This window comes from Megalopta genalis, chromosome 13 (assembly GCF_051020955.1).
Source record: "Megalopta genalis isolate 19385.01 chromosome 13, iyMegGena1_principal, whole genome shotgun sequence".
Lineage (NCBI taxonomy): Eukaryota > Metazoa > Arthropoda > Insecta > Hymenoptera > Halictidae > Megalopta > Megalopta genalis.
Window position 1 is genome coordinate 9,452,648 of NC_135025.1, and position 24,844 is coordinate 9,477,491.

The following is a 24,844-nucleotide window of genomic DNA, read 5'->3' on the forward strand; positions in this document are numbered from 1 at the left end:
TGAACGAAGTATAAACTTCATTCACAAGTATGAAGAAAATTGGAGGAAAAATGGAAGACAATTTAAAGTCTTCAGTAATTATTTCGAACGTTAAACATAGAAGTGAATCGGTACTAATTTAGGTCAATTTTTTCTGGATTCTATTTTGAGCTCTACAAGTGGAAGTAATGATGATTTCTTTCAAAGAGCAAGCTCAAAGTATGGTTTGAAATTGAAAATTTAATATTGTTAATGACATGTACCGTTCAGATTATTTGTCTGAATTTAGATATCATATTTTCCGCTAACGTATCGAGCGTATTAATTTTAATTAGATCTTGCAAGCTGAAAATAGTAGTCAAAATACATTAAATTCTTGGCCAACTAAAATAGCATTGGATTTTCAATAATTAATTCAGCATCAAATTTTCATGATATGCTAAACTTTTTACTCTTCCGTTCATTAATAATTTACGACTGTATTTCAAAATTACATGCGCTTGAAAGGAATGACGGAACCATTCCGGATAGATGCCTAAATATAGCATTCTCTACTTTCAGTGTTATTGATCGTAGAACAATTTTAAATTCAGACTGTTAATAACCTTCTTTTGTTATGAAGAAGTCTCTAGATTCATTTTCCTGAAAATATTCACTAAAAAAGCATTGTATTTCTTAATTGAGTTCGTGTTTATACACTTTAATTAAGCTCATATTTATAATGAACTCTTGTACTGCAATTTTTGAAAATCAATTCAGCTGATTTTTTTTTAAACGACTCATTCCAGTTTTCTGTTTTTGCTAAATAAATATTTTTAATTAAATTCTTCTCTTAGTATTTGGAAAATTGCAATTAGCGAATACGATTTTTTGCAGTTATTGATATTTACAATTAGCGTATGCTCCGCTGCATTTGGTATAGAATCGAAATAAAATGACTGTGAATTTTTCAAAACTAACTTCTTAATTGGCTGATTTGCTGCGTCAATTATCCGATGTTCTTTCTTCTTTTTGTATTTTAATTTGTGCGCCACTCATTACCAATATCAGAACCAATATCAGAAAAGTTTCCATTTTCCTTGTAATTAATTAACGTCGCGAAGTTTGACTCGCCTAGTTCGAAAACGATCGACAAGGTACACATACTTTAAAATGTATTGGCAATCATCTAGAAATCTACGAATTCAGCGTTACAAACTATTCCAGTGTAATGACGGGGTTTATTAATGCACTGAAATTCATATGTTCTCGAAGTCGAAATGGAATCGAAACGAAAGCCATTGATTTGAAGCCATTGTTAATCGGTTTCCGATTTTCTTGTTCCTTCTGTATTATTTTAACTTTTTATAATCACACGTGTACGATTTGCTTTTATGTCTTCTGTGCTACAAAGGATCATCCTGTATATGTATACATAAATAAATTATTCTTATTATAAAATTCCTTATAAAATCTCAATTATGGCACAAGTGCACTGTGACATGATTATAAAAGGTTTGCTGTGAGATGTTGCATTGTATTTCTTACATAATAAACCGAGAAGATGGCAAGTCAATGAGTATCTATCATTTATCAACTTTCTTAAACAATAACAGTGAAATCATTGATATATTTTGGCACACAACAAATCTTTGAAAATGATTATTCATATGATTGTATTTCTGTGTAATAATTTAATGAAACAAAAAAATTGCAGTGAATGAATGCTACGGAAGTATTGGTATTACATATATTAAAAATACTAATTAATTATTTAATTACTATTGTGTAGAGTCACTTTTGCATTTGGTTACACTTTTCAGACTTTTTAGCATATCACGATTCTTTATGCATTACGCGAACGACATTCTTTAGATTCTTTTATTCGTTATTTGATAATTTCTTAATGTTTGGCCGATTTTTACTCCAATAATAACCTCGAATTTATATTTCGAGGTTAGGGAGGAGGCGTTAGCAAGAGCGTATTATATAACACTGCGTACTGTTTCGTATATGCTATGTAAAAACAATAAAATGTGGGGTATTAAAAAGCCATCACCATCATCATTTACTCAAACGAATGCAATATATAATTTTAAAAGCATTAATTATAATTTAAATGTAGTACTTAAATCTCAAATGTAAATTCGAAATTTTCCTCATGATATAACAATTCTTCATAACGCATGACTTCGATCAATTACAATATTTTAGAAACAAAGACAGTGTCCCATTAAATGCCTTCTTTCATTCATACATGGATTATTCTGCTGTTAACGCAAGTTTCTTTTTCGAATGGAAATGACAAATGACTTCAGACAACATTTCTTCGATTTTCAAAATTTTACATTCCAATCATTGATTACCATTTCGATCGACAAGTTCGTTCTCTATTTCTTTTTCTACAGGAAAGGACGATAATACGCTTCGTCCTCGCTGAATTGTTTAACATTATATTTCAAGACTCTTTGATTAGAAATATTTTGATCGATCGATTTGCGATTTCCTGTTCCGTTGCAAGTAGAGTTCGTTTGCATTTTCTAGTAGACCGCACTTGTATTATGTAAATCATCTGATTATTTGAACCGACTTGTCTCCCGTGAGGTGCAAATAACTGGAGTTTCACTGTATCTAATATCGCGTACCGCAATAGGTACACATCCATGTACTCTGCTATTTTTCTCGTGTTATTTTTTATTCACATTCAATAAATATTCCAAAGTTCATTGCATTATTTAGAAACATCGATCTATCCAACAATAGTACAAATATGAAACAATAACAGCTTCAAGTTGCAATCAAATCGACGATCATCTTATACGAAAAGCGTTCCATAATAGGTACTTTCACCTTACATACATTCATTCCCGATCTTATGTAGCACGAAGCGGGGCCGAAATAATCGAACAGGGTATCAGGTCGACCGATCGCTCAACGATCCAGAAAACGAAACTGCATCCGACGTAGACAGAGTCCGGCATGCGCCGGCGGAACTGGCTTGCGTAAAGAAGAAACGCAGCCGTCGTGGCCGAGCGATTTTTCGACGCATCAGGATCGGGATAAGCCGGTGCTGGGATTGACCCATCACCCGGTCCCAGCCTTAATTGTTCGTGAAATGAATTAACGGCTCACATGCGATGCACTTTAACTTATTCGCCGTCAGCGTTTACCTATCTAGCCTCCGCAGCCGGTGTAAAATATGTTGCTTCAGCATGAACAACTTCTCATCAATGCGGTGTGGCAGTGCGCGCCTCGCTTCGTCTTGCCCCGCCTAACCCAGCCATCCGACAGACCCGCCCTGCCCTTGCAATTTACTAATGAATATCGAAGTCTGTTGTTCATTGGCAAATCCGATTTGGCGTCAAGGAACTTGCGAAGCACGAGACCGAAACGCGAATATTCAAGGAGAAAAGTTTCGTCGTTGTGTCGTAATCAAAGCCCCCTCCCTCCCTCCCTTCCCGCTTCCGTCGTTTTCATCGACGAGGATTCTGCTTTCCGAGGGCTGCAGACTTTCCGAAAGCAAAACGCTAAAACAAGATTATGTAACGGCACCGATAATCGACTCGTTTCGAAGGGGGCCAACTCGCGGAAACCCTCCGCCAAATGGCGTTTATTGTGCATCCGGGATTCAGTACCGATCGGGCACGGAGTTACTGTCTTCAATCGCAGAGAAACTTGGTTCCTTTTATCAAGAAACGGCCCCCTTTGATGCAACGAAACCTTTGATGCTGCGAACGGCGCAATCGTGTAACGCTGACGCACAATTTCGCGTGTATAAGGTCGCGTAAATATGTGCGTCTTCGGCTGATCCGAATGTTCAGTGAAGATGTAAAATATCCAAGGAACGACTGCAGTAGTGTTTTTAAAGGGAGATTCCGTTCTAGAATTTTCAGACAATAGATTTATTTTCGTTTTTTCGATGCTCGAAGAATGCGCGATTCAAAGGAAGCTTCGAGTTTCTAAACGTTGCCGAAATTATGCGACTTTAAGCGAAACGGAACGCCTCAGTGTACGCGCGAAAGAGAAAATAAAAATGCAATTAGACGATTTATAGCTTTTCATGCATTTCAAGGATCTGCGTGTGCCATGAATGAAGAAAATTAGATTAGTACAAATTGGGTCGGCAACTAAGTAATTGCCGATTTCGGTTATAGATGTCTCTCACTCCTATTTTTATGATATCCGTAAATGTTATATTATAAAATTATTATTATTATTATTATGTTATTTTTTATTATCCGTGAATGTTAGCAACTGGACAAATTGAATGCAGCGGTCAAGGAAAAGCGACCAGAATTGGTCAATCGTAAAGGTGCCATTTTCCACCAGGACAATGCTAGGCCGCACACGTGTTTGTCCACTCGGCAAAAATTGATGGATATTGGTTGGGAATGAATGTTACATCCACCATATAGCCCTGTGATCTCGCGCCATCGGATTACCACTTATTTCGATCCCTGGACAACTCCCTTCGTGGTAAAACTTTTAATGACGATGACGCTGTAAAATCTCACTTAACTCAGTTTTTGGCCGAAAAGGATCAGACTTTCTACGAGCGTGGAATTTTCAAGTTGTCAGAGAGATGGCAAAAGGTCATCGAACAAAATGGAAAATACATTACAGATTAAACTTCATTTCAAGTAAAAAAAGTTTGTTATTTCATTGAACAGATCGGCGATTACTTAGTTGCCAACCCAATAGATCACGTGGAAGAAAATTATATGAACGCGAGTTTATCTCATAGGCGTGAAATAATAATTTGATGTCTTTGATCGGGTGGTGATAGTGAAGATATCGATGATATTTTATCTAATTTTGGAAGTTCGAAAATAGACGAACCTCGATCATCCGAGCTAACCGAAGATTGATTAATCTTCGTCCATTATTTTACGTATGGGTAGCATTACATCGAACTGATTACATGCGAAACATGTCGAGACGATAGAGAATTCTGATATTGAAGGATCGGATAAACGATAATAATCGGATAATCTAATCACTTTTTGATTTACCTGATCCAATTTGTACCACGACTTTCTATTCACACGGTATCGTATCTTACAGCATTGTCCAGCGGGTCCTCCTTACCTCTACAGTTAATTCTCGGCTGAAATTAGCCTAACGAAAAATCGACGACGAGCGTCGTCGTTTCAATTCCGGGAATCGATGTTCAGTTCCCCCGGAGCGGTTTCCAGGAAACATTGATTCAAATAGTATCAAACTTACAGCTCGCCGGAGATATTTATTAAACACGTTTAAAGCAGTCGCAGACAGACTTCGAAATTAGTTGGAACCGGAGCCGATGTTTTCCGGAAGTTCGTTAATCGCCTCGGGATCGCATCGAGCCGGTTAAATCAGCCGGCTAGGACTCTGCAGGTTGGGGCACGGTAATTATCCGTTTTCCCTAAATGATTGCGCCCAGCCATTTAACACGGCAACTGTGTCAACGTCGTCGCGTCGTTCGCCATTGTTCCCGTGGCCGCTGATAGACGTCGTAACTATAATCTATAAGGTCCTAAGAATATGCCCGGAACGTGGCGCGGCGGGCTAATTAACATCGGAATGGGCAGGGAAGCGCGGGCGGCAGGTGCGTTTTCATTGCTGCGGCAATAAATTCAGGAAGCAGATAAGCGCTTATCGCGGTCTTTCGCCAGCACCTATCTACAGGAGAACGGTTTCTCTATCCTAGAGCGGACACGGTGGACAACACGGGCACCCACCCACCTGATAAATGACTCATCGATCAGCGCGCCCGACGCCGCTGACAAAGAGATTGCGCGGATCGAACGGGAAAAACGTCGATTTGATGCGGAACGTCAATGCTCCCCGTCACCAATAACCGTCCACGGATTACCGGTTGTCAATTTTATTTAAAAGTCTCCCAGGTTTGGCCTGGCTTCGCTCGACTGTCTAATATCGGTGTTTCGTTCGATACACCTTACGACAAAAGGATTACCTTCGGCGCCTGGACGAATCTGGCGTCCATCGGATCTGGCTTCGTCGCCCGGCGAAGCTCCTCGGAAAGCAGCAAAATCTTCGGTTCCCTATGGAATCTGATAAACGTAAGGAAAGTAGAATAGACGTGACGCGCGGTTACTGTGGGCCCTTCGATTACTGTGCCCCCGGATCATATCTAAGTCTATCAGGATTTAGCTTCATGAGATTGGAAGCATTTATTTTCTTTAACAACATTGAATTTTTAATTCACGTATTACGAACGAGAATATTATTTGTTTACACTCCCATGATAATGCTTTAGTTGAGAAAAGATGTGAACACTAAATCCGTTGATAAGAATCTAGCTCGCCATAGAAAATTATACTGCAATCGTCTTATTTTTGAAGCTAATAGAATCTAGCTCACCATAGAAAATTATACTGAAATCGTCTTAGTTTTGAAACTAATAGAATCTAGCTCACCATAGAAAATTATACTGAAATCGTCTTATTTTTGAAGCTAATAGAATCTAGCTCACTATAGAAAATTATACTGAAATCGTCTTATTTTTGAAGCTAATAGAATCTAGCTCACCATAGAAAATTATACTGAAATCGTCTTATTTTTTAAGCTAATAGAATCTAGCTCACCATAGAAAATTATACTGAAATCGTCTTAGTTTTGAAACTAATAGAATCTAGCTCACCATAGAAAATTATACTGAAATCGTCTTATTTTTGAAACTAATAGAATCTAGCTCACCATAGAAAATTATACTGAAAAATCGTCTCTTATTTTTGAAATTAATAGAATTTAGTTTGAAGAGATTGCATGTATTAATTCGTTTGAACAAAATGGAATCTCTAATTTATGTGTTATAACCGAAGATATAATTTATTTATACTCTGAAAATGCGAAGAATATAGTATATAAAATTAGTGACACTTAAGATGGCGAGACTTTACTGTAAGCTTGCCAAAAATCTTAAGAAACATTGGATACATATTTTAAGTGGACTATTTAATACATTGTTTTATGTAATATGACTTCAAATAGCTGAAACAAATTTTTGATTTGCTTCTGTGTCAATGTTTTGCAATTGTCTTTTTTTTTCTTTGCCATGTTGATTACAGTAAATTCTCTTCAATTGTCCCTCAGCTTGTAAACCAAAGTGGACAATTTGGGAAGAGGAGATACTATTGTTCTAGTTTCGCGGCTCGTTTGCAATAGTCGCTGATTGTCAACGACTATAAAAACGAGCCCCAAATTGTCCACATTTGTTGACAAGTTGAGGGACAATTTGGGAGAATTTACTGTATATGTATACAAAATATACATCTATAATATATGTGTACGTTAAAAATAGCCTAATTCCATGTTTAGATATTATTCTATATTTGCTGAGACACTATTGGAAAATTTACATTAATAGAAATTATTTGAGGAGAAATCGTTGTTCAATTTCTGCCACTTAAACGATAAAATTAGATGAAATTAGATCCGGCTTGGAAATGGAGATCTGAAACGGAAATTACAATCGGGAGAATGCTGAATTCGTTAAAGTGTTAGTTATTCGTATAAAATCAAATTTATAGGTGCGAATGGTCGCGTTAATTAAAACATAAAATTTCATTTATTTGTATAAACGTGGAAATCCGTCTGTTACAAATGAATTATTATAAAACACCATATTATAGTCGACGAAGCAGACGTTGCGATTCAATTGTAACGAACAGGATCACTTTTCACAGATAAAAGTCTTTAACACGTAGAAATGCTTCGCAAGTCGAAACAGATTAAAATCCAAAATATAAAATCGATTTAATAATTTAATTTGCGATTCTTGTTATTTATTATTAACACTTTTATGTCGATCTACCAATTTAAAATTTGTGCAACACAGAGTACTTATACTCTTATATTCTTAAATATGCGTAGAATGGGTTCATAAAAATTTAAGACGACTCTGTGACTATTCAGTTTCAAGTCGACCAGATTTTTCCAAAATAGAAATTCACGTTTTCGCTGTTCGCTGTTCACGTTTCGTCAGCTAAGGAATGGCGTATTCAACGATGTTCTCTAACCCCGATCCGAGGCATGTTTACAGCTAAGATAGTGCACGTGCAAACATGATGTAAACTGTCGTTTTATACGTTGTTACATCAAATGGCAGCCGTTACTGTCGTAACTAAACTCCCCTACGTTGTTGGTTTCATAACTACCGGAAGATGATTCTAAGCCGCTGTCTAAAACTTTATAAGCGTAGTTTGTCTCGCAAAGCTGACAAGAATGTACGTCGTCATAGTGGATATAGAAACTAGAACGACTCTGATTCCGAGCCATCAGAGATTACACGGTTTTCTGAAATATTCGCGATACAGCTAACCGAATTAATAATTTCGCAATTTGCTTAATCGAGGTTTACTTAATTGAATCCGAAATCACGTTACACGGGTTCAAATTGACCGCGATAACTGCAATTTGATATTCGTGAAGGAACGTTAATCTTGAAATTGTGACAGACAAGGATTTTGCAAATTAGCTGTAAAAGAATAACAACGAAACTGATAACGCAAAGCACAATTTTTATTATGAGACGACACAAAAATAAACTAACCGGAAAGGGAAGAAGAGAGAAATGTCAATGTCTTTCTAGGAAAAGAAATTTCCCCCTGAACAATTTAATTTAGTTATTCCGTATCAAACAAAAGTAGAAATCGTTCTAATGATAGAAACTGCTGCAATGGACCAGCGAGCTTTCAGCAACTGCCCGATTAAAATACTTAGCGCATGGTTCGCTAATTTTTCAGGTTTCCGGACGGATCCGCGGGAATACGTGGAAACAAAAAAGGTTCGATTTTCCAGCGGATATAAGTTGGCAAGGAACGAATACCTCGTTGTACCTCGTGGATTTCTCACGTCCAATCCTTTTAGCTTCTATCGGTAATGGCACCTCTTGGGTAAACTTTGTTCGGCTTCTATCAGCACTAAATATGCATAGCTCAAATCTGTTTGCCGGAGAAGTTAATTAAGGTTTTAAGGATTCTAAAATAGAACTGCGAGTAGTGGAACGTGTGTTCGCCATTCCTGCGCATCGATTTTTCTGCAGCTGCTCCGCGTTTCCGGCGAGCATTCGCGCACAGCCGGTTCGCTTCCTTCGAAAAAGGAAGGCTACTCTGTCGAGTAGCTATCAAACTTTGTTTCCATTCATTTTAGAAGAAAATGTTGGCCCTCCTCGACCCTCCAGGACGGCACGTATCCTCCTTTCGTCGGGGGCGGGAGTAACTTCTTTGATCGGCCAACGTGTTGACACTGCGCCGTCATAAATAGAATATCGATTTGAGTTTTCGCGGCGCCCGAGCGCGAAGGAATCCAACGGCAGGAATGCAACAAAAGGAGAGAATCGGGATAAAAGTGTCTAACGTAACGTACGTCGCACGTACGATAAAATCGTGCGAATTGCACGGCGCCGCGCCGGAACGCGACGTTTCAATGTTTATTCGGTGTCCATCGGACGTGTACTTTATGCTCGCGCGACATAAACTTAAATTGTCTCTCCGTGAAACGGTCGGGAACGTGAACGCGAGAGAATCGCGCGTTGCTAAATTTCGGTTTCATCGGTGAGAATAGAAGCAGAATTCAATAAGTGGTTCTATGGTGTTCGCCAAATTACAATTTTGCTGCAACTCTTCGGATACAACAAAGATGTCGAATTCATCTTTTCTTTTTTTATTACATTTCGCGGAAATGTTGTAAGACTCTATGCACATGTAATCACGCTAATTTGTGTTACGAATAATAATTTGTTGTTCATACGTACGATACGGTGTGATTGTTTACATCGTAAGAAGTTATTTATCGGTAAATTTTTATTTACAGCCACAACAATTAGGATAACAATCAAAATGTAATCTAAGACACGTGATATTTTCGTTTATCAAAACTGAATGCAAATATATATTTTTACTGTACATATTTATATGGAGTTATTCACAAAATTGAGCGCACACCTTTTAAAATGAAATCACTTTTTTTAAACTGAACTAAGTGACTTGAATTTCTTTTTAGGTAATAGTAGGACTCGTCTACTAGACGATAACTACAATGCTTTTTTTAAATTTTGCTATTATTTAGAATGAGAAAAAAATACAAAACTCGTTTTTCAACATTTTTATCTGAGCTTATGACGGAAATTTAAAAAATGCCTCCCGTAGATCTCGATAACTTATATGCATGCTGAAAATTTCATTAAAATCCTCAAGTTCTTCTATCATTTAAAAAAAAAATTCATGTCGCTTAGTCCAGTTTAAAAAAAGTTATTGCGATTTAAAAGGTGTACGCTCAATTTTGTGAGTGACTATAAATATGTGCAGTAAAATATATTTACAGGTACATTAATATGTACAGTAATATATATTTATATTAAATATATATACATTTAGTGTACATATTTTTTCTGTACTAATCTCTAACAGTCCTTTGTATATAGATTTTATGCATTTTCACTTTTCTCCAAGTCATATATTTTCAATTTGACGAAATTCAAACATCTTTCTTTAAGAGCGTGTACCAGTATCCGACCAGTTCTCCATAAAATTTAAATCGATAGAATGTACGAGTGGCAGTTAAATATACCCTTTTTTGCTTTTGAACATAGCTTTGATATTTTCGTTTATCCGTGGCTGCGTTACCCCGTTGAAAAATAATCTTCGGCTTGCTATGTGCACTGACCGCGTGCATATTGTAAAGTTCGTACCTTTCTGCGAGGTGCTTGATCCTTTGTCTAGTCACAATACAGGGGTAAATGAAATTTCATTTCCTGTTCACCCGTTGTCGTAGCAAAAAGTTAATTAAAATTGGCATTTTCATGCACAGCAGAGAAAATAATATTTACGTTTGACTTCAATGATAGCCTGTTTTTCACTTCCTTCATTTTTTCCAATTTATCCAAGCTTATGTAATATCGAGTTCAATGTTTTCTAAATGTGAAATGCCTTTTTTTTCTTATTTCTGCTTTGCATGCCTGTTCAATTAAATCTAAAAATCTCGGGCTCGGATCGAGATAGAACAAATCCGCACAGGATAAAAATTTAAACCGTGTACGGAGGTTTATTTTTCTGCTGCCTCACTTTTTCCATAAATGCTTTTGCAGTAGAACCGTGCAAAAAAAAAACGAAATGAAGTTGTGAAAAAACAGGTATTCAGATCGAATTCAATTTTTCCCTCTGCGATCCTTTTATGGCATCATTTAAACCACAACTACGACCTCGATTTGGCTGTGCTTTACGCGAAACAGATAATTTCACGTCAGAATGATACTGAATAATTAACACGTTAAGCGGCGAATATCGACTCCAAACATTTCCAAAACCGTTTAATTAATAAAACCGAAACTAGAAAGTCAACGGTTGCAACGGAAAGTACTAATTGGCCTCGTCGTGTTTTAAACATTCTAGAAATATTCCGTTTTGTCGATATATCACGATTAAAATGAATTTCAAAACGATCATAAATTAGTGTCGTCCGTACATGATCGACGAGGCGCTCAACGCGTTAAATGTAATTTACAGAACCGTCTTGTTCGTCGAAAGTCGTTAACATTGAAACGAAAGTACAGTAATAAATGTACAGGTCATGCCAAATAAACCGTCTTCGTTTTTACACGGTGAAGTCGTTAGAGTCGGCGTAGATTCGCGATAAATATGGAATCCGTTTTCCATCCGGCAGATTATTGACGATAAAATAGTTTCGATGGGCACAATTGCGAAAGGAATCGCAAGGCAATGGTTTAACGGGGCGCAAATACAACTTATCGATCGTAAATGTATCCGAACGAAACTAAAGGTTACATGTCTCGCTCGTTTTTCTTGCCTCCGCGCATAAATGTATGTACATACAGGAAGCGCGGTGTTTCAATAAACCCACGGTCTTGTTACGGTAAAATCCGGGGCGTTGTTCAATTACACGGTGCTTGTTTCAATATAGAAGTTTATTTGAAATCCGATATATTATTCATACTGTCCATTACACATCGGATACTAATTAATTATGCTTGAAATCGCACGGTTTACACCGTTAAAAAATTCACGATCTTAATCTGGAACATCGAAGAAGGTAATGTAATGAATTAATTAACATTTGATAATCCATAGTTCGCATTGTATATTATTTTTGTTATACAGGGTGGGTTATACGACTCTTCCACCTGAATTATTCTTGCAAAAAAACTATGTATCGGACGAAAGCTGTTTGGTATAAAGAGCAAAAAAATTTATTATTTCGATAAAATATTTTAATGAAATGGAAAGATAGCAGATAGTAAGTACGGAGTTCACTTTCACAACATCGTCGCCATTGATTGACCACTTAATGAATCCTCGGCAATCAGGAAAAGTACGTTGGATTCCTCTCGTTGATTCCATTTTGATCGAAGGAGTTCACAGAGTTCATTTTCACAAACACTGGTCATCAAACACTGGCCACTTAATTAATCGTCGACAGTCGAGAAAGGTGTGCGGATGTCCTTTGGATTCCTCTCGTTGATTCCTGCATTCAAAGTGGGCCTCGATAACTGCTTCCTTTGCTTTCATTTCCGCGGCGCTCCACAAATACTCGAATCATTCGGTATCTGAAAGAGCGACTAAAAATCGCAAGCTTTGTCCAGGAAACCCTGTTAAAGAATTTTACAAATTTTACCTGGCGGCACATCTGGCACGGGCCGATGCCGTTGGCGAAAACGTGCACATCACCCAGCGAAATTCATCGTGCGAGGCCGGCTATTAGGGCCTAGGCACATACTTGATCGCCAAGGGACTTTTGTAAACTCCGTGTTTACCATACCGTTCCTACCTAAGGTCCCTTCGACCGTGTCCCTTCCTCGGTATGGCCATCGACCTGGGATCAACTGAACATTGTGCGAGGTCAGTGCACCGACACCGTGAATCGTGACCTACATTTCCCAGCAGCAAATGCATCCTCACCCCTAAATGGATAAGCTTACTATTAATGATATTCTTAAACAAGCATATCCTTCATGCTCTTGAACGCGATTTATTATTAAATCAGCTTTGCGAATCGTTCGTTGAATTCTGTTTGAATGCGAAATTATTGAAACAAAGATATCTTTTGCGTAAGTTTGACGGGATTTCTTATTGTTGATCTTCACTGTAAACGGCTCGATTAGTAATTAAAGCGTCTGTTATGGTTAAACCGCTTACTATTTCGGCTCCGAAAAATTAGTGAATATTCTTCAGAGATTCTAAAATAAGGGTGGGCAGTGTTTTTCTTAAAAATACCACTGTCGCGTAGTAAAAATAATTCAGTAAGTTCACGCTCCGTGACTTGTTCATTGCTTCGAACGCGGCCAGAAGCCGTCGCGCCTCACGATCGAAGCCGGTGCCGCTCCCCCGTTCGACCACCTTGCTCCTTTAAATCGGAGATTAGACATTTGGAGTGCTCATGGACCACCGATGGAAAGAGTACTGTGTACTGATCAAAATACAGGGTGCCTCATAATTATGTTAAAACCCAGGAGGTGATTCCTGAAGTCATTTCAGATAACTTTTTCCTTAGCGAAAATGTTATCCGCGGCTTTGTTTACGAGTTATTAACGAAAAACAGTGACTAATGAGAGGAGGAGGACCAACCAACCACGAGGCGGAGCCAACGAGCGGTCGAAGCCCGCTGATTGGCTCGGCCGCCTAGCGCTAGGCGAGCTCGCCTCTCATTGGTCACTGTTTTTCGTTAATAACTCGTAAACAAAGCCGCGGATTGCATTTTCGCTAAGGAAAAAGTTACTTCAAATAACCTCAGGAATTTCCTGGAAACACGATAATTTTGGTAATAGTATAATATATTATTTATTATGCTTTATGTTGATCCATAGATCGCAGTGCAAAAAATAATGTAACATCCATTCAGTCACATCTTAGCAGCCAATTCTTTTTACATTGTTTACACATACCTTTACGGTTTCCAACGACGCAATAAAGAACATCGGGACTCGCTTGGACGCCGAAAAATTCCTTTCTTCAAAATTCGACAAATGCGAAATATCGCAATAAACAATCGGTCATCCTCAAATTTGAATGATTTTAAACAGGCGAACAATCGGAAAGTGAACATTGCTGAAAAATATATGGTATGGTCGTCTGAAAAGTGTTCGTAAATAAAAAATGGGCGAAGGGAAAAATGAGTGCTATAAAATATTTTACTCTGAACGCAGAACGCTACACGAGTGTATAAATAATAAAAGATAATACGGGTCTGTATATTCCGTTGTATCTTGGCCAGCTTTTTGGGCCTAGCTCGAAGGTTCGAAATGGATTTCCAGTCATTGATTACACGACGTATCTCGATCCGCGGAACACAATTAGATCGTTGACAGCGCCGAACCCCGTACGGATTAGGATCAAAGCCTCGAGTCCTGTTCCGGTGGCACGAGCTCCCTTTAACGTCATCAGATTTGTGAATTGTTCCGTCCGTCGATTGTATCCTTTCCCGTTCTCGTATCGCAGTCATTCAAGGAGCGACTCTCGACCTCTCCCGGCTCGGAGACCTTATCAAAGCGAGACTTCGTGCCTCGCTCCGTTAGTCAATGTATTCGCTAATTAATCTGATTTGCCTCGCCGATACACACTTCGGCCGCGGATCTCTGTCACCAGGCGCGCACACGCATTTCCAGCCTTCTGTCGTCACGAACTTATGCTTAATCAATTCCCGTGCTGCCGTGCCACGCCATCCGTCAGCCTTGGGTTAATGTACGATGAACAGCGATGGCGAAACGTTCATGTTGCCACTCTGAAATAATACTGGCACTTCCGAACCCTTTCGGTCGATCAAGATGTATGCTCGCCGAAAGAATGATTTTATATCAGAACTACGGTGGCTCCGAAAAGTATAGTGTTAAGAGCTTGGGAGATATGAAATATTCCTCAAATATGCGCCATTTTAAAGAATCTAAGAGTTTAAAAAAGAGTTTAATAAATAAAAGTTTAATAAAAGACAAGATTTGTTTGTTTTGCTTTTATTATAGAGCAATTAATGTTTTCGTTTTCATTCGATTGTTTTTCTATGCTTCATCGAGTTTTATTTTCACCGTAGCTATACTGTGAACATGAATTATTTCAGCAAAGCAAAACGATTTCAATCTATAACTTAGCATCCCAATGGTCGCCAAAAGCTTCGATTTGTTTCGTAGCAATTTTTAATGACATCGTGTCACGACCATAATTATATCCGATCATTCAAGGATCGGTCTTCCGAATGTTCGATTATTACATTCAATATTCCGGTCACACGTCTGTCAAACGTAAGCTAACGTCGTGTAGCCATTTGATATTAACATTGCACGTGTCAGCACGGAATTTTGGTTACTATGAAGCACAGAATATATTGAAGATAATGATGAAGCAGAGTTGAAACGGATGGCGGCAATGGGATACTGTGTTTGAAATGCATAAATTACGTATGGTGTAATTACTGAAGAATTAGGAAACAGTCTATCCTAAATTAATAATTGTAGCGAATCTCTTGGATTTCGGAAAAATATTCTGTTTCGTCAAAGCGGAGAGATGCGGAAGATCAAATTAATTGCTTTTCGCGTTCCAATTTTCTACGATTTATAAACCGATACATGAAATGCTAATTATCGTAAAAATATTTTTGTATATCATTTTTCAGAAAGAAAAATCGGATTGTTCATTGAATGATAATTTAATTTCAAATGATAGTTAAAAAGTTATAAAATATAATTATATATTTTAAGTGGAATGTTGTTATTAGGACATTGTAAAACTTCCGTCGAATTTCTTATTAGTATCTTTAACATCTGACAATCGCTGTTAAACGAATTCAAGCGAAACTTTTGAATCTGGGTCGAGATAAATTGTTGACAATATTGATTAATGTGTCATTGTTTAAATAACCGTCTTTGCAGGAGTTCTGGCGGTTTAATGTTAATATGAATTAGTTTAGTATGAAAATGATGAAACGACCTGATATAATATTATCACACTAAACTTGATTAGTCGAAATAACTTATACATATATTTTTTTAGACAAAATTTCCGAAAAACACTGGAAGATATAAGGCTAAATTACAGAATCGTCGAATTAGAAACGAGAGTTTATTCTCTAGACAAAAAGGTTAATGGTGGCACCGCATGGAAAACGTTACGGTCTAATGGTCCAACTGAAATTGTGAACGTCCGGAGGTGAAGTTAAACATCTGACCCAGATTGAATAAATTCTCTCACGTAGTATAATAGTAAGTGCGCCGATATGGAATCTAGTAGATCTACGAATAAGATCGTAGAACACTGATTAATTAATAGAACAAGTTATCTATTATAGCTCGCAGTATTTCCGATGTCAAACACCTACCATCACATTAATCGTGGATGATGTGCTAACTATTACAACTTGAATTTATTATTAGTAATCGACAATTTCAGATGTATAGACATCCAATGATTGGCAGTCGAATAATTAGCTCTAACAGCGCTCAGGTTCCATTATTGTACTTGTACATTGGCAGTGCAGTCGGTTGCTGTACTTAAAGCAGCAATCTTCATGAATAATTAACTTGATATGCATTTACACTGGAATTAATATAGTAAGTGCTACCATATGCATTCCGAATATACTGATCCGAAACAAAATAATGAAAGAGGCTTTTCAACGATTTATGCTATTCTGTTTATTTTTGCTCGTTACTGTTCTGCCGGAGATTCGACAAAATCTCTGTATCGAGTTCTTCAATAATGAAAACTTTTTAATATTGTAAAGTGATTCCTGTACACTCTCGTAGCAATTTCTCTGGCATAGTATAACATATTTTTTAGCATACCTATTTAAAAAAAGGACATAACTGCATTTTAAAAATTGATGCGTACAGTAAAAAATATATTTGCAATAACAGATGTAGACCTGTGAAATCGTAATATTATAATTGTAATATAATAATATAATATATATATACAATATTAATAATATATATAATATAATAATATAATATATATATACAATATTAATAATATATATAATATTATAATATATTATAATTATATATATTAATAATATATATAATTATATATATTAATAATATATATAATATTATAATATCAATAACTATGATATTATTTCAAATAACACGTTATCTTATTTTATAATTATTTGAAATAATTATTTGGGATAATTGTAATATTCTTCTTGGAAATTATATGCTGATCTAATTGTCAACTCTGACTCTGATTTACACTAAAATCTTCATTGACATTTCCTCGTGACAAAAGAACTGATTATGTTAAATGATATCCGCTAATAAAATTTTTATAGAGATTCCTCAAAATAAAGTCGGTTCGTTTTTCATTTTCAGAATTACGAGTATATCTTTATGAAGAGAGAGTTTCGTTCGAAGCAAATTGCTGTAAAGGTTTCTTAAATGAAATCATCCTCTTGCACATTATTTCGAGCATTATTTATCTCATCACGTTTGAAATAAAAAAATAACTATAATTTCTTTCCTCGATTCTCTGAAAATCGATTTTGAAGAAATCAGAATTAAAGCACTTTAAAACCGATTTAAAACCGATTCACAGGATCACTGTACCCATCAATTATTCTTAATTCGTCATTTCTTCAAGTCCTAAATAAATAAATGAATACATGAATCTAATTTAAAAGTTTATATGCACTGTATCACCATAAGATACTCTAATTGGTATTTCGATAGTGTTATAAATATCGTATACTTAATATTGAGTTACTTTTTTATTGAAAAACTTGATGTTCATTTATTAACCAATCATTTAAAGGCAATGAATTTAAGAAGACGAAATGTCATAAATGACAATAGTTAATGGCATTATGGCGACATGCAGTCGAAGATCGCTTCGTAATTAAAAAATATCGATTCGTTTCAAAATCGAACATCCAAGAATCGATTAAAAAATATCGATTCAGAATCTACCCCCCCCCCCCCTTAACATTAATATTAGCCACGAGTATCACAGTCTGATATAAATTGAGATCCGGTTCAAATCGTCTTCGAATGAGCTCGGGTGACGCGAGCGTTTCTAAATGTTCGAAAATCAGGTCACAATGCTGCTCGCGGTTACTTTCCATAATTCTCGAAATATCTCGCCGCCGCAAGGAGGCGTTATCAAGTGCTTTCGCCACGCGTTCGCCAAACTTAATTTTCAGCTGCGCCGCGGTAGTTCCCGGAGAACTATCGCGATCGAGATATCGTAAGGTCTCGGATCCGTCGTTCAAGAATTTCCTCGGCGCGGGCAGCTCTCCGTTCCTCGGGGGGACAATTTTTCGGCGGGCGGAGAGTGTAACCGGGATCGAGTTTTGAAGTAATTGAACCGCTAAACGTGGCTCCGCCAGAATTTCGAGGGGAACGGCCATTGTTATTCCGCGGCCGAGCGCACAATGCCCGCCCCGTTATCGAGGAATTAGGCGACGGCACGAGAAATTGAACAACAGGATTTCTCGGCTGCCGGCGATAAAATAATTCGGAAAGATCACGCTCCTGGAGAGAGAATCCGCGTATCGGGGTTATGGCGTTATATAGAACGGAGGGCCGATTGTCTTAATTCGCGCGGCTCAAAAGATTTCCGGTTCCATAAGTTCGACCGCGGAGTTAATCGGGTCACCGGAGGAAAACCATGGGAACATAGAAAAAGCTTAAGGAGAGATATAGACACTGCTTTGGAACGGTTACTGTTCGAACTTCTCGTGTACGGTGGCTCGCACGTTTCTTCGTACAGGTCCACTCAAATCTAGTGGCAGCAGTGTTCCTGATTTCTGAAACATCTTTCATCTCTCGAGAAATGAGAAATAAGACTGTATCTCTCGAGAATTCTCTAGAATTTTTAATAACATAAAAAACTGTCGGAAGACTTACGATAGTTGGAATATCGTTGATAATATTTATCGAGAACTTTTACTCACAACTTTTACTCGATGTTTATTCCTGTCCAATATATACATAACTTTGAAAACAAGGAAAAGATAGATGCTAAATGTAACCGATAGATTTAAATAATTTTCAGTGATTACAGAAGTTGCGGTAATTCGAAGTGGAAACCCCCATTTTATTTGAACAATAAAAATGAAAAGATTCTACAAAATTAAGGAATTGGGATATCGCAAAATTCCTTGAATATTATTTCCCGAGCAAAATCACTTTTGTACATGTTTGAAATACTTGGAACATCGGAATTCAATTTTTTAATAAAATCCGGCTTGAGAGGACACTGCAGAAGTCTTATTGATGTTTAATAATGTAAACGTTTTTTTAGATTTAAAAATTTAACAATCAACATTTTAAATTAGTGATCTCTACTTCACATGTATCCATACGTGTCATTTTTAACACGCTTGTACTTGTGTATCAAAATCCGCGTATTTCAAAATAAAATTAAACACGTATTTGCTACTGATACATCCATATTTTATTTTGTGCGATCAATTTATGTAAGATAAAGTTTCAAAATTTTCAATTAGAACCGAAAGCAGAACCACGAGAAACAATATATTTTCTCAAATTATTTGCATACATAAGAAATAAATACTTGAAAACGCAGGCATTTTATTCTACATAAAATAATTGCGCAAAATAAGAAATATTAACAGTACAAAATGGTAACTGTACTTGAAAATTTTAATAATAGTAGAACATCGATGGTATCTTCACATTTCAAAGAACATTTAAGAATGTCTCGACTCAAGAAGAAACGTTTATATAATATTGCAAAAGCAAATATAGCCTATAAATTTTAAAACAATTCGATTAACAACTACAGCCCTCATTTTTCACTGAATAATGTACCATTTTCATTATGGAGCGCAGAGAACCAATATGTAACCATCGAGGGGGTTTAATTAAAATACGCGAATGCTTCGTACCATGTACAGAAAGTAATATGAGTTCAAATATGTTTGAACAAAATTATATACCCATAGAAACGCAATAAAGTTAAAAGTTTAACACGTAGCATTTAATATTTTATTATAGGTTATACATTGGGTCCCATTAAAAGTTGAGATTGTACAAAATCTCGTAGATAAGTGATTTTTTAAAAAAACTGATATATGTCCTTTAGTATTTCGAATAATCTTGATATAATCTTAACATAACCTATGTTTATAGCACCTCTTTTTCTTATTTTGCTCATAGAATATGCTGCTACCGTTTGACCGAGAAAATATGGATTTTTTTTACGTAGAATATGATTCCGAAATAAAAAATATAGGTTTATGACAAAAAAAGACGACCTTGAAATAACTTTGAGAACACTTACGCATTAAAAAACTGCTTCCATTCAACTCTCCACTCGAAATACTAAAGGACATGTGTCTGCGAGATTGTTTATAATCACTGCTCAAATTTCAAATGAAAGATAAAATAATATAACGTTGAAAATAATAATTCTGTTCAAATAGAATTTGGTATGAGATTGCATTGATATAGAGCATACAGAACAAAAGCTCCCAATTTTCGAAGTGCCATAAATATCAGCTGGTATTATCGTATCCTTTAAGAGCGGATATCCGAGTGCAATGGTCTAAATATAAAAAGTTAAGGGTCTATCGAACGCTTTCAAAACGAAATTTTTAAAGATTCCGAGAGCAATGTTAACTCTCTACAGGGTGTTCCACAATTATTTTAACAGCCGAAAATGAGGGGTAGCTGAGGTCATTTGAAGTAACTTTTTCCTTTGCGAAAATGCGATCTGCGGCTTTGTTTACGAGTTATTAACGGAAAACACCGACCAATGAGAGGTGACAGCGCGAAGTTCGAGAGCCCGCAGCACGAGGCTTTGACAGATGGTCGGGACGGACTCGAGCCGCGTTCGAAGTATTGAACAAATCACGAAGCGAGAACTTTCCGGATTTTATTTTACTACGTAACAGTGATATCTTTAACACGTTCCGTGTCACGTGTACCATCGATGGTACACGCTTGCATGTTTACTTAGTGAACTGAACAAATTGTTTACAAGAAATTTAGAACCGAAGAATCAATTTCCACCGCAAGAATGGGCGTTGATAAGTTTTTGTTACGTTGTTATGTGTACGAGAATTAATAATTGCACGTAATACATCAAGTTTTAGTAAAATATCAAAGTGTGAAGATTCGAGTAAAAAAAGCTCGGCACGGAACGTGTTAACCTTGACATAACCTTGATATGTGTTTTCCGTTAATAACTGGTAAACAAAGCCGCAGATTGCATTTTCGCAAAGGAAAAAGTTACTTCAAATGACCTCAGCTATCCCTCATTTTCGGCTGTTAAAATAATTGTGGAACACCCTGTATAGGCGAGACCGCTTCCGACGAATATTTTCACGCGAATGCTTCACGACGCTCAATTTCATATTTCTCATTGGCCGTTCAACTGTCCGAAAATAATTCTGAATCAATAACACTTCGACGCAGTTTTTGGATTTTCATTCGTTTTCGTAGCGATATTTTGGGGATTGTTGATTCATTTGCATTACGATCCGTAACTAGAATTCGTTAGAAATGTAGAAATTTCGTTAGAAATGCAAAAATCAAGATAAGATATGCATCTCAGTAAACAGGTACCATGACACTAACAACTTTAAATGCTAATAACTCGAGAAGTATAATGAAGGGGGAAATGATCTTTATGTTACTATTTACAGAAAAGTATACTGAATAATAATCCACTATGTCACAAAGTGGTATTTTATGGAATAAGAAAGATATCGTCTATTAATAGTAAAGAATTTAACAAATTTTTCTTAGTGCATTCAGCATAATTTTCCAACAAATTAATCTTATTGTTTGTTCATAAAAGATGTGATTTATTATCACAAAAGATTGCTCTTCACGTTATAAAATAGCCAGATACATACATTAAGTGGTATCTTTAAAATAATTTAAAAAAAGAAGAAAGTTTTCACATATGAAAATACTGTCTTTAAAATTTCTAGCTTTGTATGATTATATTATTTAAAATTTGAACTGTATTTTATTAATTCCTTCACTTTTGAGGTCGATGCACGTTTAGAGAGTAATAAGAGTTCAATAGATGTCGATAGTAGAAAGATAATATTAATTTGTTAACAAAGTGTCATTGAATCGCTTTGAAAAAGTCACTGCGCGTCGTCTCGCCGCGTTTGGATGCAGGGGCAGCGTTTAAGCACCGGACGCGATATTTGTTCGACAACGACATAATTATCGCCGCTTTAAAATTCTGGCCGTGACTGGTCCGTCCGCGGTACATTCTTTGGATATTTCCCCGGACGCCGCATGCGGCCTGTGCAATGCACTGCACGTAAGCCGCGTGTCGGCTAACTTCATCTCGCCTCGGCTGTATCCCGGACGCGACTTTTCCGCTCGGCGTATCGAGAAGTCACGCCGGCTGAGATTGTTTTCCAATTTGGCCGGATATTATTTATATAACTGCCCGCGACCGAGGACACTCTCGACGGCGCGGGATCCTATTGAATTCCGATAGCTCTTAGGACACCGGATAAAATGTTATGTCTTCGCGATTCCTTTCTGATAACAACCGAAGGGATGATCCCCGCTCGCTGCACTATAAACATTTGTACTTCCTCCGCGCGGAAAAAGTAAAACATAGAACAGTGGATGTTCTACGAAATTCTGATACATCCGCCATAACGTTTTACACGTCGACTGTTGCGTCACATTTTTTTGATGATTCAGAGCTCGTATCAAATTCTGCTTTTTCCATTTAAAGTTGCTCGTCGAAATATTCGGACAATTTTTTCAAGAAGGAAGGGCTCCTTGAAAATTCGGGTAAAATGACTTGATTTTTTTAAAGATGTGGAATTTTTTTAAAGATACGGACTTCACTTATTTGTAATTATTATTATAACTATTTGTAATTATTAACTATAACTATTTCATTATAATTTTGTTATTTTATTACAATTTTACTACTTTATTGTAATTTCATTATAATCTTATTACTTTATTGGAAAAATTTTTATTATTTTATTACAATCGCAATTATAATTATTTGTAAAAAAATTTGATTTGTAGTAAAATCCATGTTAAATTTAAGTTTGTTACTAAGAAGTGGTAGCAATAAAACGAAACAACGCTTAAAAACTGTAGAAAAAGAGTGATACAGACTTTGGAATTTTTATTTGCGCGTACGGTAATGTGAATTATAGATTCATAGTAACTGTTACGTTTTTAGTGATATTTAAACAAAAACTTAACGAAATATCATATTTGTATATTCCTATATTAGAAATAATGGGAAATAAAAATATACAGACATAGCTATTTTTTGTTTTCGTTTAAATATCAGTAAAAATGTAAAAGTTACTTTGAGTTTATAATTATTCATAGCACTGCAGGTAGTCTTCTTTAGCTGCATCATCCTGTACATTTAAAACAAAACTTAACAAAATACCATATTTGTATATATTTCTATGTTAGAAATAATAGAAAGTAGAGATCTACGAAAGTGATATCTTGTCAAGTTTTCGTTTAAATGTCAGTAACAATATCAGTTATTTTGAATCTACAATTGAGCCGTTTATTTTGAAAATGGCACAAGTCACTTTGTTTTTAAGTCGATATATTTAAGGGTTTGCGTTTTAACACGTTTCAAAATATGGATGCTAACTTTCGAGAAGATTTACTTGTATTTGTTATCTCAGGACACTGATATTTTTCTCAGTTTAAATAAATTCGTATAAACATTAAAAAATCACCACTTTTCATTACGGTAAAGTGACTTATGCCACTTTCAAAATAAACGGCTCAATCATGCACAGCAATCATGTAATGAACAACATTCAATCTCGATAAATTAACCAAAAATACTTCCGAAAGTACATCTACGTGCAAATGAGGCTTCGCCAATTCCCAGTAATTTTTCTACGCGCCGTTTAAACCAGCGTTCGCCGTTCTTCAAGATTTGAAGTAATTGTTAACCACCGCCGACGCGATATCGCTGGAAATGACGAGAATGAAATGTGATCACCTATTAAACATGCAAAAGTATCCGCGCGTTCCTTCTGAAAACTCATGCATTCGGGCCGCCGAAAAAGATGCAATAAATCCCCAACAAATGAAAGGTCGTATTGCAGGAGCGGTAGCAGCAGCTGGCCGAGTGTTTTATGGGGGGAGAAATAAAAATTTTAACGCGAAAACGAAACGGAATTGTAAAAATAAATGAAAACTTGGATCCGCCGTAAAAGCCGGCAGATGTAAATGGCGATAGATACCGGCCGCGATCCTGTACGCGGGAACGACGCGAACGTATCGGACCAGCGGCGAGTAGTTAATACTTCAGCAGCACCGGTATCTATCTTCGCGGGCCGAGGCATAATTATCGTGCCACTAAACGTCGCGAAATGAATCCTGTGCCGCAGCCGGTGTTACGAACGCGAGCACCGACGTGCCCCGGAAACGGTTCTTAAAGGTAACATCCGGAACCTGCGTCGGTAATTACGATTTTCTCGTGGCGGTTCCCGTAAAGCCGCAATTGTTACGGTACAAAGGGCGCGCGGATAAGCGAGATCGAAACGAAGGTCTCGTTAATTCCGATGCTAATGCGTGGGCGGCCAGATTAGATTCCCCGCGACCGGCCTCCGGATCTACCGGCATCCTTTTTACGGGAGCACCGGTGATGGAGTGACAGATAATTTCAATGGGGCACCCCGAGCAGATACCGCCGGGCGAGTTTCTATCACGCGACAATAATTCCTGGTCGCGACGCCACGCGATAATCGATGACGCTTCTCCTTCGAACGGTGCCCCGGACCAGAAAAAAACCTGTAAACACGTTCACTGCCACGTAGTCGTACGGGATCAAGAACTCCGTTCGCATGAACTCGGTGGGGAACATGCAGTTCATAGCATCGGGTAGGTTCGTACGATAGGAATTCGCTGATTATGCTCGCAGCTTCTAACTTTTCGTTTAAATACCGA

At 36.9% G+C, this 24,844-nt stretch overlaps 1 protein-coding gene and 1 long non-coding RNA gene across 5 annotated transcripts in view; one reads left to right on the forward strand and one right to left on the reverse strand.

Moving 5' to 3' along the window:
- LOC117224883 (protein amalgam) overlaps positions 1-24,844 on the forward strand; it is a 270,190-nt gene that overhangs the window by 72,870 nt on the left and 172,476 nt on the right. The gene's annotated exons all lie outside the window — the stretch shown is intronic.
- Positions 12,033-24,844, reverse strand: part of LOC117224884 (uncharacterized) — a 28,970-nt gene continuing 16,158 nt past the window's right edge. For 3 of the 4 annotated variants that reach the window (XR_013034680.1, XR_013034679.1, XR_013034678.1), the window contains 3 exons: positions 13,859-14,853; positions 12,592-13,714; positions 12,033-12,523 (listed from right to left, as the gene is read on the reverse strand). This is a non-coding gene — a long non-coding RNA (uncharacterized LOC117224884). Of the gene's footprint in view, positions 12,536-12,591; positions 13,715-13,858; positions 14,854-24,844 lie in introns of all 4 variants that reach the window. The other variant, XR_013034681.1, reaches the window with a different exon arrangement.